The sequence below is a fragment of the Nothoprocta perdicaria genome, unplaced genomic scaffold (genome assembly GCF_003342845.1).
Source record: "Nothoprocta perdicaria isolate Ctin4 unplaced genomic scaffold, notPer1 scaffold_133, whole genome shotgun sequence".
NCBI lineage: Eukaryota > Metazoa > Chordata > Aves > Tinamiformes > Tinamidae > Nothoprocta > Nothoprocta perdicaria.
The window spans coordinates 589,207-602,103 of NW_020454461.1; the positions used below are offsets into that span (position 1 = coordinate 589,207).

General features: G+C 36.4%; 1 protein-coding gene across 1 annotated transcript in view; it reads left to right on the plus strand.

Annotated features, from left to right (window-relative positions):
* Positions 1 to 4,319: 4,319 nt before the first annotated feature.
* Positions 4,320 to 12,897, plus strand: part of FRMD3 (FERM domain containing 3) — a 68,215-nt gene continuing 59,637 nt past the window's right edge. Inside the window, exon 1 of the mRNA XM_026033798.1 lies at positions 4,320 to 4,416. The gene's annotated coding sequence lies outside the window, so the exon portion shown is untranslated. The remainder of the gene's footprint in view (positions 4,417 to 12,897) is intronic.

The window sequence follows — 12,897 nt, forward strand, 5'->3', positions numbered from 1 at the left end:
TAAAATTGCAGGAATGGAAATCCTGATAATAGTGTTTTGGAATAAAAATGTATCTTTGCAATGTCTCACCTGGCTCTTAGAGGTGAGGAGGAAAAATGTGCTGGGATTATCTTGTGCTTAGTCACTGGAGGACCTTATATATGATCTCAGTATGTTGGAGGGGACAGTGTCCTTTGTTTTTATGGTTTGCTTCAGTAGGAAAAAACCTCTTGATCTATCATAAACAATTTTTCACAGGTGTAAGTGTTTGTAAGGTGTTTCTAAGCTGGCCTTTTTTGTGTTTGATGCTTCTTTTATTTACATGGCATTTTTTCTTTTGTAGGGGTTTATTATGTAGAGAGGCAGGGATTTGTTGTGTTTATTGTGTTTATGTGTAGGGGTTTATTGTGTTTTTCGGTAGTACTAACCTCAGATATTCGGATATGGCCTAAAAAAAAGTACACCAATCTTGTATTTTTCTGTATATATCAGGCAGCCATTCCTTCAGCTATTTACAGAATCTCCAAAAGCTTTTGAATGTGAAGGAAGAGCTACATTACAGGACTTATTTAAAAGACATTGTCATAAACTGTGGGTTACAGAAATCTGAAGGAAAATACATAAGAGTTAAGAAAATCAGATACTGCATTTGAATGCTCTGGGAAAAAAAAAGTATCTGGGGAAAAAAAAGTGCTATGCTTTAAACTTTATCATTGAAAACATGGTGTTGATTACAGTCTAGGACATTATGGCTCTTCTATTTGAACACTTTTGTGACTGTTGTTCATCTCTGCTTGAGAATACTTGATGTCTGCTGAGTGAAATCATAGCACAATTATCAGAGCCTGTATGCTTCTAGAAATTGGACTTGAATTTTGATCTCAGATTTCTGTTGTCCGCTGCTGATGTTTTTCAGTGGTGTTTCAAATAGTATGCTCTTAATGATGCCTTTTTTGTCATGTTCTGACAAAGTACTGACCAGAAACATAGGTATACGTACATAATTGTGAATTGCTGCAAAGTAGTTGATTGCTATGTCACTTAAAAAAAAAGAAATGGTTCATTTAATTGGAAAGCTATACTGTAACTGAAGTTTTGGGCAAAATTTTATATTCATTATTCTGTGACCCAAATCCACTCTTGTGCTCTCTTGTGGATGACTGGCAGTTCCTAATTTAATTTATCCATGTTCTTTTGCAAATGAGAATTAGCTTTGAATGTACTGCATGCTTTTATACTATGTTAAATATATCAAGGAATGCGGGAGGAGACATGGATCCTTAGATTGCTAAAGCTCAAGTGGAACATTGTTAAGAGAATCTTGTTTTGAATTGTGATCTGCAGAAAATAATATGATCTAGTATATCAGACTTAGATACTCTGTGCCACATGAAATATTTCTTTCTGTGTATGAATTATCTGATATTTTCCAGCTACTAGGTACCTTAAAAGCATAATAGAAGGGTAATACCTTCTGATAGGTAGTAACATTATGTAGGTATCCATTTATTCACTTTTATCAAAATGGAATTTTTTTTAGTAACTGGTGATCAGGGGGAATTTGGAAGCTGGCTGTTTGAATATGAAATATTAGCTGGGTTCTTACTTACCTGTGATGTGTTGATGGATTCCTAGAGCATGAATTTAGCCTGGAGGCTTTGGTGTCTTTGCTCTTTTTGTTTGATTGGTTTCTATCATTTCTTTCAAGCAGGAAAATTAGGAGGGCCCTTGATGTTAGGAATGAAGTTTTGTTTTGGGATGAAAAGCACAGTATGTGCCTCAGCTCTTGATCACATGCCTTAAGGACTCTAGTATTTTCATGATTGTGTAGGTGGAGGAAACAAAGGACTTAGAGTGCAAAGATATAGAAAATGGTAGATTTATTGACTGTTTTCAGGTAACACTATCTGTTGGATGAAGATATGAATATATCTTTCCTTCTTTTCCTTGCTGGCAGTGCTTTGTAATTGGAATAAACTTAAGCACTATTGTTGTAAGATCTAGGTGCTCTAGGTGACCCTGCGTGAGCAGGGGGGTTGGACTCGATGACCTCTGAGGTCCCTTCCAACCTTCGGCATTCTATGATTCTATGATTCTATGATTCTATTCTAATGTTTCTATCTATCTCCAGTCTGAGACATCTAAGAGCTATTGTGCTCCAGTTCTATTTAGTACATTGTATATCTATCCTAAAACAATATGCAACTTGAATTTTATGCTTGTACTTTTTCACTAATGCTTATGCCCTGAAACATCATTAGGCATTTTTGTCTTTTTTTTTTCCCCCACAATTTTATCATAGTCACAAATAAAAGCTTGCAGAGACATCTAAGGTTTTTAGCTGGAAAACTTCATGGAGATAGGACTGTGTGAATTCAGACCTGAAGAGATTTTTTTCTGTCAGTATCATGGAGAGTGACGTTTTGTACTTTTGAATATGCAAAGCTTGTCTTTTAAGGAAAAATTTAAATAATACTCATGACTGTATACATTATAAAATAATAGTATRTTTGTTAATCATTCTCACTTTGCTTGAGTGAACATGTACAGCCTGCTAATAACAGGAAAATACATTGTGGAAGTATCATGGAGTGGATAGTGGATAAGGCAATATATATATCCTCCAGGCAACCAGTCAAAAAGTAACAAAGGGAATAGTAAAGGCAGGTGATGAAGGGTAAAAATATAAGTGATGCAAGGAATGGAAGCAGTAGAAGTAGCTTGTATATATTGAAGGAACATTAACAGAGGCTCCTGTTACCAAATTTTCCTCCAGGAAAGAGAAATCTGTTCAGAAATCAGCAATTTATGGCTGGAGGAGAGAGGAGGTGACAAGGAACAGAATAGACACAGGAAGAACTTCACATAAATAGCTTAAATGGGGGTATGAGGGAATATGATATTCTATTCTATTTTTTATTTTATTTTTAATTGAATTTTATTTTTTATTTCTTCAATGACAGAAGTGCAAAGAAGAGCAACTGTATCGGTCAGAACTATATAAATTATAAAGATAATATGATCACAGAACTATTGCACTGTTTGTCCCTGTGTGTGTACCACTCCAGTCTTCAAACACAAATCTTTTGTGTAGGGAGCTGCAGGCCTGTCTGGAGGGGTTGTCTGAAGGCCATTTCTGCCACTGCCCTTTACAGGGTCTTTCCCTCTGCTGCTCTTATGTGAAATGCAGATGATAACAGCCCAGTTTTGTAAAATACTTGGAAGAATATGGGAATATTTTGTTAATTTTTGTGTAGCCACGCTATGCATAATTTAAAATGTTACCATCTTAAATGCAGCAAAATATTTATTGTTAAGGGATCGATTTGGAGGCACATTTAAATATTGCTCAGTACATTTGTGGTTGTATATCCTGTATGGTTTCTGTTCTGCAGACATGCAGAGGACACTGTTTGCATTGTTTCTTTGCAGCAAAGAGTAGAGGCCTGTGAAGTCGCTCATACAGCTTCCGCAGCAGAGCAGTCCCGTGCAGGGCTTGGGTAGGAAAAAGCTCAGAGACTGACACTGCAACATAACCGAGCACCGTTGCCTGCCGAGAATCTCCAGTTCTAGGCAGACAACATTGGCCCAAACCACAGCTGGTAAAAATACTAAAAATCGTGTTACCTGGATCACAGGAAATGGGAGGGTCCATGAAAGTTCCCTGGCACTAGATTAAGGAGAGATGAAACAGTTCTAAGATTCAAGAAAGAAGAAATAAAGAATAAAGTCGTTAAATAAACATGGTGTGTAGAGCAGCTTCCTTCAGGCTGTTGCACCTAGTGATGATGCAGGGATAAAAATGCCTTTTTCTGTCATTCTTTTGGGCGTTTCTTCCTTGTCCTGCAGTCCTGTGTAGGAACGAAGGACCAAGTCTCTTGCTGTGGGCACTGCATGAAGATGTCGTAATAGGAGTCACTGCCAAAACTGCTTATGAATGGGAAGACAAACAAACACACATAGTTTTGAAGTTGTGTTGAAATGGCTTTTTGTTTTGTCAGTGTCACATCAGGTGGAAATACAGTTAATAGTAATGCATCAAATTTTATTACATGTGCAGCTATTAGAGTAGCATGAGTCTTCCTGAGGCAGAATTTAAGGTATTCTTGTCAGGAATCAATTTGTGCAGGAGTGGGGAATATATTGATCCCTGAGGAGTATGTTTCAGTTGCTGCCTTTTTAGGGAAGACAAATGTTGTCCTCATCTGAATAACCAAAACCAAATAAATCCGTATGGCTTTTTTATTTGATCCTTTGATTAGATTCTTTTAAGCTGATAATCATCAAGTTCAGGATATTCAGAGTAATGCATCAATTCTTTCTCTTTTTCAGAGGGAAACAAAAGGTCAGTTTCTCATAGATCACATCTGCAACTATTACAGCTTGCTGGAAAAAGACTATTTTGGCATTCGGTATGTCGATGCAGAGAAGCAGAGGGTATGTATATGAATTCCAACTAGCTTTTATTTTAAATTGATTTGTTCAACAACTAGTCAAGACCTAATGCAAAGTTATGTATGTCGAAGCAATTAATTAAGCTGTGGCTAGAGTCTATACAGGTTCCTAAAGTAGCTTTAATAAATTTGTTTTATCCTCAGTTCATCTATACACGTTTCAGGTGAACTGATATATTCAAATCTGCCTTGTTGTCCTGGTTGCTGAAGATAGAAAAGATCTTTAGTTCAGGGCTCAAAGACAACACAATTATTCTAGCTGTGTTATTCTAGCACTGCACCGGACTCAAGGATTTCTCTCTCTCTTTTTTTTTTTTTCTGAAGAGTGTATCTCTTGAGTATTACTGGCAGAAATAATATTGAGCTTAACAGCAAAAGATGTTCTGTTCTGCTTTCCACRGGGGACATAAATTTGGATATCTGTAATACAGAAACCAGCTGTGATTGTAAGGTTGGGAGAATTCTTCAGTTCTCACTATAATCATCTTTAAATCACATTTGAATAATAAAATTTAATATCCTTACAGGCCTGTGCTATAGGCATTTGTGTGAATAATGCTTAGAGTCATTGCTCTTAGGTGAAAGGTAGTTTGTCTTCTGTTGGTGATTTACTGCCTCTAGTCACCATTTGGGTTTCAGATTAATGTTACTGTTAAGAATGGGAAAGGATGGTCAACACTGGAAGAAGACATCTTCAGACAGACAGTTGAAAATTCCCTTTTCCCTGTGAAGTGTCAGACATTACTGGTCTCAAAATTAAGACTTGRCGATGCCATCACATATCTCTGGAAATGAGCTGGTCTCTGGAAATGAGCAGCAGCTTGAAAGTGGTATGATTCAGTGGGAGAAAATCAGTTTGATGTATAGCGTTGCTAGACACAAGCTAGTTAAATTTTGTCAAAAACCATTGGAATTAGGACTTTTTGCTCAAGTCTATAGAATTGAAATAGTGTGAATTGAAAACTCCAGCAGATTGTTTTCTTTGCATCTTCCTTCTTAGTAAATTGGTAGTTATTTTAGCCAAGACATGCTTCATGATCAATAAAACTGAAAGGTGTTCACCTAGTAGAAACTGACAGAAGTAGGTGGATTTTGGTAGATGGAGAACTTTCTAGTTCTCATTTTCCATATATTGACTAGTTTGTTTCAATACTTTTTATTCCAGTTGTCTGTGCAGTTGCTCACATGCATCTTGCATTATAGCTARTTTTGTTTTAAGTTTAGGAAAGATGCACTTCATCCTAAAGCTCACCTTTGCACCTCATTATGAGGGAAATACTGTTCTTGGAAAGAAAGGGTGATTTATGCATGTACTTTCCCTCAGAAGTACATTCAGAAAAAGAAATTCCTGTGCAAATAAAACGATTGTAAGGGCTAAAATAATAGAGAAATGTTATAATAAAGAAACACTGTGTGCAAACACATATGAATATATTCTGACCAAATACGAGTACTGTTGCAGTCTTTATTTTATCAATAGGAAGATTTTTCTGATCTTAGAGGTCTAGCAATTGACAATCTTCTGGCATTGTAAYAGGCCAGTATATTGGGGCCCAAACACTGTAGCTGAATAAAGTTCATCCATGAATGACTCATGATCACAGACATAAATTACAGCAAGTGTAAGAAATAGCGGGGCACTATATCATTAAATTGGGGTCCCTTCATAGTAGCTGTCTTACTGGAAGGTCCAAGTTAAAAGGGAGAGATGTTTTCTGTAATATATTTAGGTGTGTTATAAAATAGAAGCAATAATAAGCAAAGTCAGTTAAGATCTGTAAGGTCTATAAGTGTAATTCACCAAGAATTTGTTTGGAAAGTAATAAATCCAATTGCATTTTTAAAAGAACCTCTTTCTAAACTTGCATCTGGTTTGATTAGTTTGCCTGATAACAGTTGCTTTGAAGGGAACTGAAAGTTTATTAAAAACCAGTTTAACATAAAATGTGACATACGTCTGTGCTCCAATGGGAAACAATGAAGTGTAGAGCAAATCATTAAATAAAAATCTCCTGGTTCAGTTTCAGTAGTAATATTGTATCATTGTAGTCATCAATAAGCCATCAGCATGATACTGCAATCAGAAAAGGTAGAAATAGCAAATGAAGTGTTTTCAGGAAAGTATTAACCTTGTTATGTAAGACCTTGAGGTGATCTCAACTATTCTAATCTCAGCATCCACATTCAAGAAAGATTGATTTAAGTGAATCAACAGAAGGAGCATTAGAATGAAGAGCCTGTTTATGAGACTATACTGAGAAGTGTGCAACCTATGTAGTACAGCAGAGCAAAGGGTAAGAGGATATGCATTTATAGATGCATCAGAGTGTAAACAAGAGAGAAAAATAAATGTTTAAGCCAGTGAGGCTTAATATTTAAGCTAATGAGGACAGTACATGCTGGAACAGCCCTAACAGAAGCAGTACAGGCAAATATTTCACCAGGATTAAAATGAATTTTTATTATTTTAAGAAAGGGATTATATTATACATTACAGGAAACAGCTAGGCATGAGGCCCAATWCTTTTAAATATCTTTCAGAGAATATGTACTAAAAACTGCAATAAGAAAGCCTACTATTTTAAGAATGTTTCTAATGATAACACATTACTGATAGAGGTAGCAAAAAAAATCCTGCTGCTGTTTTCTTTTGCTCGGATCTATGAATGCCTCCATTTTAGTTACCTCCCATTGCAAAATCTCTGTCATTACACACACACAAAAAAATGGCATATCTGTGGCTTCAAAGGATATGGCCTAAATTATGTATTTAACACTACTTTTTAAGGTATTGTTCTCGGTTGGCTCTTTGCTAAGATGTATGAAAATAATAGTGTCTATATATGTGTGCACATATATAAGTATTATATAAAACTGATCCTGATGGCATTTATTTTACTATTGATGCCTGCCTTATTTATTTGTTTATAACTTTTTTGATGAGAGGTTGTTGCAAAAGCTAATTTGACATCTTTATATTCTATAATTCTATACATCTTTATATTCTATATATTCTTTGATATCTTCTGTAATCATTGAGGAAGCTCAATCTATAATCTTTGAGCAGCCCAAGCAAAATATCAGCCTTTTTTTAATACCAGATGTGTGCATTTCAATGAAGCAGACCAAGATATAACATTTTGACCTAGGAGTTCTTTCTCTGAGACTGAGAATTCAAAATATGAGATGTTTCAATGTTTCAGATGTTTCAAATGAAATGTTTCAGTATTTCTGTAGAGAACATTCAGAACTTCTGACTCTGTGAAAAATGTTGATAAATAAATTCATTGTCTTAGGTTGGAAGAAAATTCTGAAATATTTTCAGTAGCGGGAAACAGCTTTTTTTTTTATAGATTATTTTTCAAATTAGTCTTGAAGTATATTCTACTTTTTTTCCCCCTCCCCTTTTATAATGGCTCTTTCCTTCCACATTTTTAAAAAAAATAAGGATGTATTTTAAGCATACCTAAAGCTTTTAAAATTTACCAGTTTCATAGGTCACACCAAAAAGGAAATTCTAGAAGACACAATGGAATGCAGCACAGTTTCATGAAGAGAGGCTGTAACCATCAAAGGACACCCGAAAGAGGTTTCACTGATTCTGCTACTCAAAGAACCACTTATTGTCTGATTTTTTTTTTTCCTGAGCAGATCTTACAATATCTAAAATAATTGACTACAGAGGAAAGGAAACATCACGTTCTGTGCCAGGAAGCTCAAGCTGACTGAGAACCTTTTCTCCCATTCTTTGGGATGTTGGGAAATGGGAGGAAAAGAGATGATTCCTTATTGGGACCAGTGATGCTGAGGGTGATGGAGGATTTATTCAGTGGAGGATTGTGAAGGGACATGGTAGTGAAGTGAATTTTATTCCCAAAATCTCTTCAGGAGAGCATCCTAGCAGACATATAAAGATGGAAATAGTTGATTTCTTAGAATGATTGCATTTGAGAATGGGCATTTGATTATGTCTTAGAGTGAGCACATATGATATGGTAATTGCAAAGAAGCACCATGGAATTTGGTGGAAACACCAAAGAGATGGCAAGTGAAAAATACTTTATTGGACTTAGAACCGTTTGTGAGATCTCAGCTCTTGCTGGAAATGCTAAAGACTGTCATCACTCTGAAGTGATGGTTCTCTGAAGGTACTTACTCTTGCATAGGTCACTGGGTTGTCTGGTAGCAGCTTGCCTGCAGTAGTTTTGGTTACCCATCCTAGGCTTTCAGATAGCTGAGAGTGCAGTATGAATACGCTGCCCTGAGTGGCAGATCGTGAATGGGGGCAGGAGTGGGATACCCTGGGATTTCCTGACCTCCCCAGAGTACCCTGCTCAGCCCTGTGCACTGTTAGGAGAGAGCACTGTGTATTACTGGCACGGTCAAAATCCAGCCTGCCTCCGTGCCCCATGATGGGCAAAATCTGATTCCCTTTGTGCATTCAGGTTTAGAAGCACTAAAGAAAAGGTAGGCACTTCCTTCCTCGGTAGTTTGTCAGGTTAAATATTTATATAGGCTATAAATATAAATATTTATATTAAGTCTATTATAGAGTCTCTTTTATTCTAGAGTTTGTTATTTACAGTGGAAATAAACAGTATTTGATTAATCCCATAACAGAAGTAGTTCAGCAGCGTCCCAGAATTTATTAACAAAGGAAATGGCAAACTTCTGCTGGTGAGTAATGGACTTCTTTATCATGAAGTAGTAATTCCGTTTTTAATGGGATATTTACACAAAATGTACAGCCGTATCTCATCAGAGGGACCTCTTGAGAGGGTCAGCAAGTCTGGAATGCAGCTGATCTCTGTTGTAGCAATAACAGCTTTTTAACACCTGTTCTTAAAAATGCACATTTGACCTCCTATGGGGACAGAGAAGGGTGCCAAAGACAACAGAAAATTTCTCATGTCAGCTTAACAAAGCTACATGTATGCTTAATGTCTTGTTAAGACTGTGCAGCTGCAGAAGGAAGGCTATTTTGTATTTCTGCAATCCCTTTGAAGGGGTTGAGCAGAAGGATTATAGACCAAGCACCACACTGACTGAGGTATTTGATAATTAAARTTTTAATGCTTCTTTTTATATACGTATACATGCTTCTTTGTATATCCTCCTTTACAGCATTATCACAAACACAGTGTTCATTTGTACAAAGACTTGCTGTGACCATGTGCAGTGTATGTGCTTCAGATCATTCTCTTTCAAAAAGCTACAGTAGATCTGGAAAAGGAACAGAGAGATATGAGAATRATACAAAATTTGAATGTGAATCATTGAGCAGGGTAATGAGGTAATGGTGGGAGAGGGAAGATAGGAGATAAAGTGGCTTCATGATCGTGACTAGGAAAAATTGCTAATAAATCCTTATAACATAACTAAAAGGCAATTACAAAGCAGTTGATGTAAAGCATCAATTTTTCTTTTAATACTGTGCATAGTTGTAGAATTCTTCGTTGCAGATACCATAAAAAAAAGAATATTTAAATATATATATAGATGTTTAGACAAATTGGTGAAATATTTACAAATTATTTGTAAAGAAAGGTTTTGCAAAAATTCCACTGGATGTAATGGGAAATATTGTTTTGTTATTGTTGTCTTTCCCTAAGTGCTGGCTTTTGGACACTTGTGAATAGTAGTATAAGTATACATACACATTTAAATCGATGTTAATACTATTAACTGAATTTGTTTATGTGAAAATTACTAATCTTGCAAACCAAGTATTTCTGCAGGCTATTTGAATAAGAATCAAGATGATTCTTCTGGTGGTTGTGAAACTGTTGATAGAAGTTGGCATGTACGCATCAATATATGAAAATTTTAAGGGAGTAGAGGTTGTGGATCATGTGAACTACACTGACATCACTGGAGAGTCTCACTGTAAAACAAAGTGAGGAAACTTGTCTAATAAAATCCAGCCTCTAATTGTACCATTGCTCTTCTGTTTCAGTGTGAGGTGTTATTTTTAAAACACATAATTTTCCTGATGGCTCAGGTACCTTGTTTCTCCTTGAATAACACACTTAACTTAAGCCAATGCCCTAATTTTCAGCACAAGTCCTTTACAACAGGACAACAACAAAATAATATTGTTATTTTACTAAGAGGTTTTTCAAGGCACAAAAAATGTGTTATCCCTTAGATATAAGTAAGGGACCATAGAGCTGTCATGGTCATCTGATACAGTAAGGTATTTGAAGTATTTATTTTACATATTTTAAAGATTAATCTCCTTTAATATATAGGGTTAAGGCTTAAACAATGTTAACTTTTATTGCTCTTCTAGCAGTGTTTCAGTGCATAGGGCATATCTGCATCTTCCTGCTCTGTTCTGTTCCTTAAACAAAAGTCTTAAGGAAAAAAAAACAAACACCTTGACTCATCAGAATAATCTTGTGACATCAGCAGGTTCTTCTAGCTCTGTTTTGCACATCTGATTATTTGATTGACGATGGTACTTACTAAGGATGATTTCAATATTCATCCTGACTAGTTGTGATTGCCCCATTGCTCCCACTCCTCAGGCAAGAAAGAGACCTAACTCAAAAACCTCTTCTGTTGAAAGAGGAGGGAGTTTTTCACCAACTTATTTGGGTTTATGGTCAAGTCCCAAGCATCTAATACTGGTCTAGTAGTGCCTTAGAAGCTTAATCTCTTTTATAGCACTGTAGTGCGGTAGTCYACAGAGAGAGGGAAAGGTCATTGGGGTACACGTCTTTGCATTGCACTGTTGCTGCAGCTGATAAATGTGAAGGAAGGGCAGTATGCAGATTACAGTTACACCTGATAAAGGCTGTGAGAATACACATGGGACATTACACATGCATCTTACCTTCCTCGTTTAAAACTCATGCCCGTATGTTATAGTGAAACCAAATACAATTCTGCCTAAGCTTCTCAGTTAATGGCTTCATTTGAAACATTTTTGGGGGCTGAAGTATCCTTCATAGACACTGTTTGCAGAGCTTAATAATAAGGTTTCTGAAATGGTGCTTTTACCCTTGTGTCGTGTCCTTGCTCCTCCTGGCTTTTGCTGTGGAAGCTTCTAACAACTCAGCTGCTCAGTATTTGTGGGTATGCAAACACACACCTGGCCTTGCTAATGACTACTCAGTGCCACTTAAATGCTGAGGGAGGGTGAGGGCTTTATTTACAAAGTAAAAACTGTTCCAGGTCAAAACACGGTAAGTTATCTCAATGAAGCCTTAATCAGAGAGACTCTTAAACATTGAAGGGCAGATTCAGAAAGCAATTTTAAGCATATTTTATATCCAAAATACTCTGCTTACTCACACAGACACTTGGGGTGCCAAACTGTATCCTCATGTTTGCTCTTCAAGGTCTTCAGGTATCTGTAGCTCTGCCTTGTGCTTCTGTCAGGACTTTGGGCAGGCTGGCTTGATGCCTACCTCCTGCTCAACTTTTGGGGGCAGAAGAGATTAGAAGTGAGCAGCATTAAGCCTGAATCTCCTCACAGGCTTCTCACTAATACCTAATATCTGGATTAGAAGTTTTCTGCTGTCTGTTGAGTCACGACCATACTGCTGGTGTGCCCTCAAGAAGAAGGGAAGCTAAGCCTCTGCAGGAAGGGTCCCTGATTGCTGTTTTAAGCTGTCTTGTATAAGGCTAAACTGAGCTGAGAGCACTTGGCATCATCCAGCTAAAGCAAGCAGTATGGACAAAAGTGCAAGGCCAAAAATTCTTACGGCCAAATTCATAGGGCCAAAAAAAGATATGTATAACGTGGTTGGGTTTTTTGSTTTTTAATTTTCTGGCTTGCACACTTCACTGGAAGGAGTGGAGTTCTGGGTTCTGTTTTTTGTTTCCAGGTTCATTTCAGAATGCTTTGCTTGATGTTTAATTTGTTTAATGAGGTGTTAGAATTTGAGACACCTAAAGTTGAGACACCTACAAGGTAGCATGGCATAGAGTAGTGTTGTAGCTAAAACTTTTAAATATTTCCAAAATTTGTCCTGAAAGATAACTTTAAACAAGATAAGGACAAAAACTTTCAGTTCATAATTCATTCAAAAGTAATATTTTTATTTGAATGCAAGAAAAGTGTTTTAAAAAAATCATATGTAGAAGAAACATTTTGCACAGTCAAGCCCATTTGGATTGATCACTTGCTGAAAAAACCCTTGGATAAGCTTACAGGAAACCTTAATCGGGTCCTAGCTAAAACAGCTAATTAATCTTGGAATAGATGTAGCATGAATATTTGTTAGAATGGACAAGGCACAGTTATTAATTATTAACAGTTAAGGCTGTAGGGCGGAAAGATACTCAGGGGAAAACCTTTCTGAAAATTTAAACTGAAATATGCAAACAGATATAGGAATGGCTATTTTCAGAAGTCCTAGCAACTATTAGGTGTTTATCTTCCACTGACAGTCAGCATTAGGCAATTAATTGCCATGTCATTGAAAATCTCCATGAATTATAAAATAATTGTTCA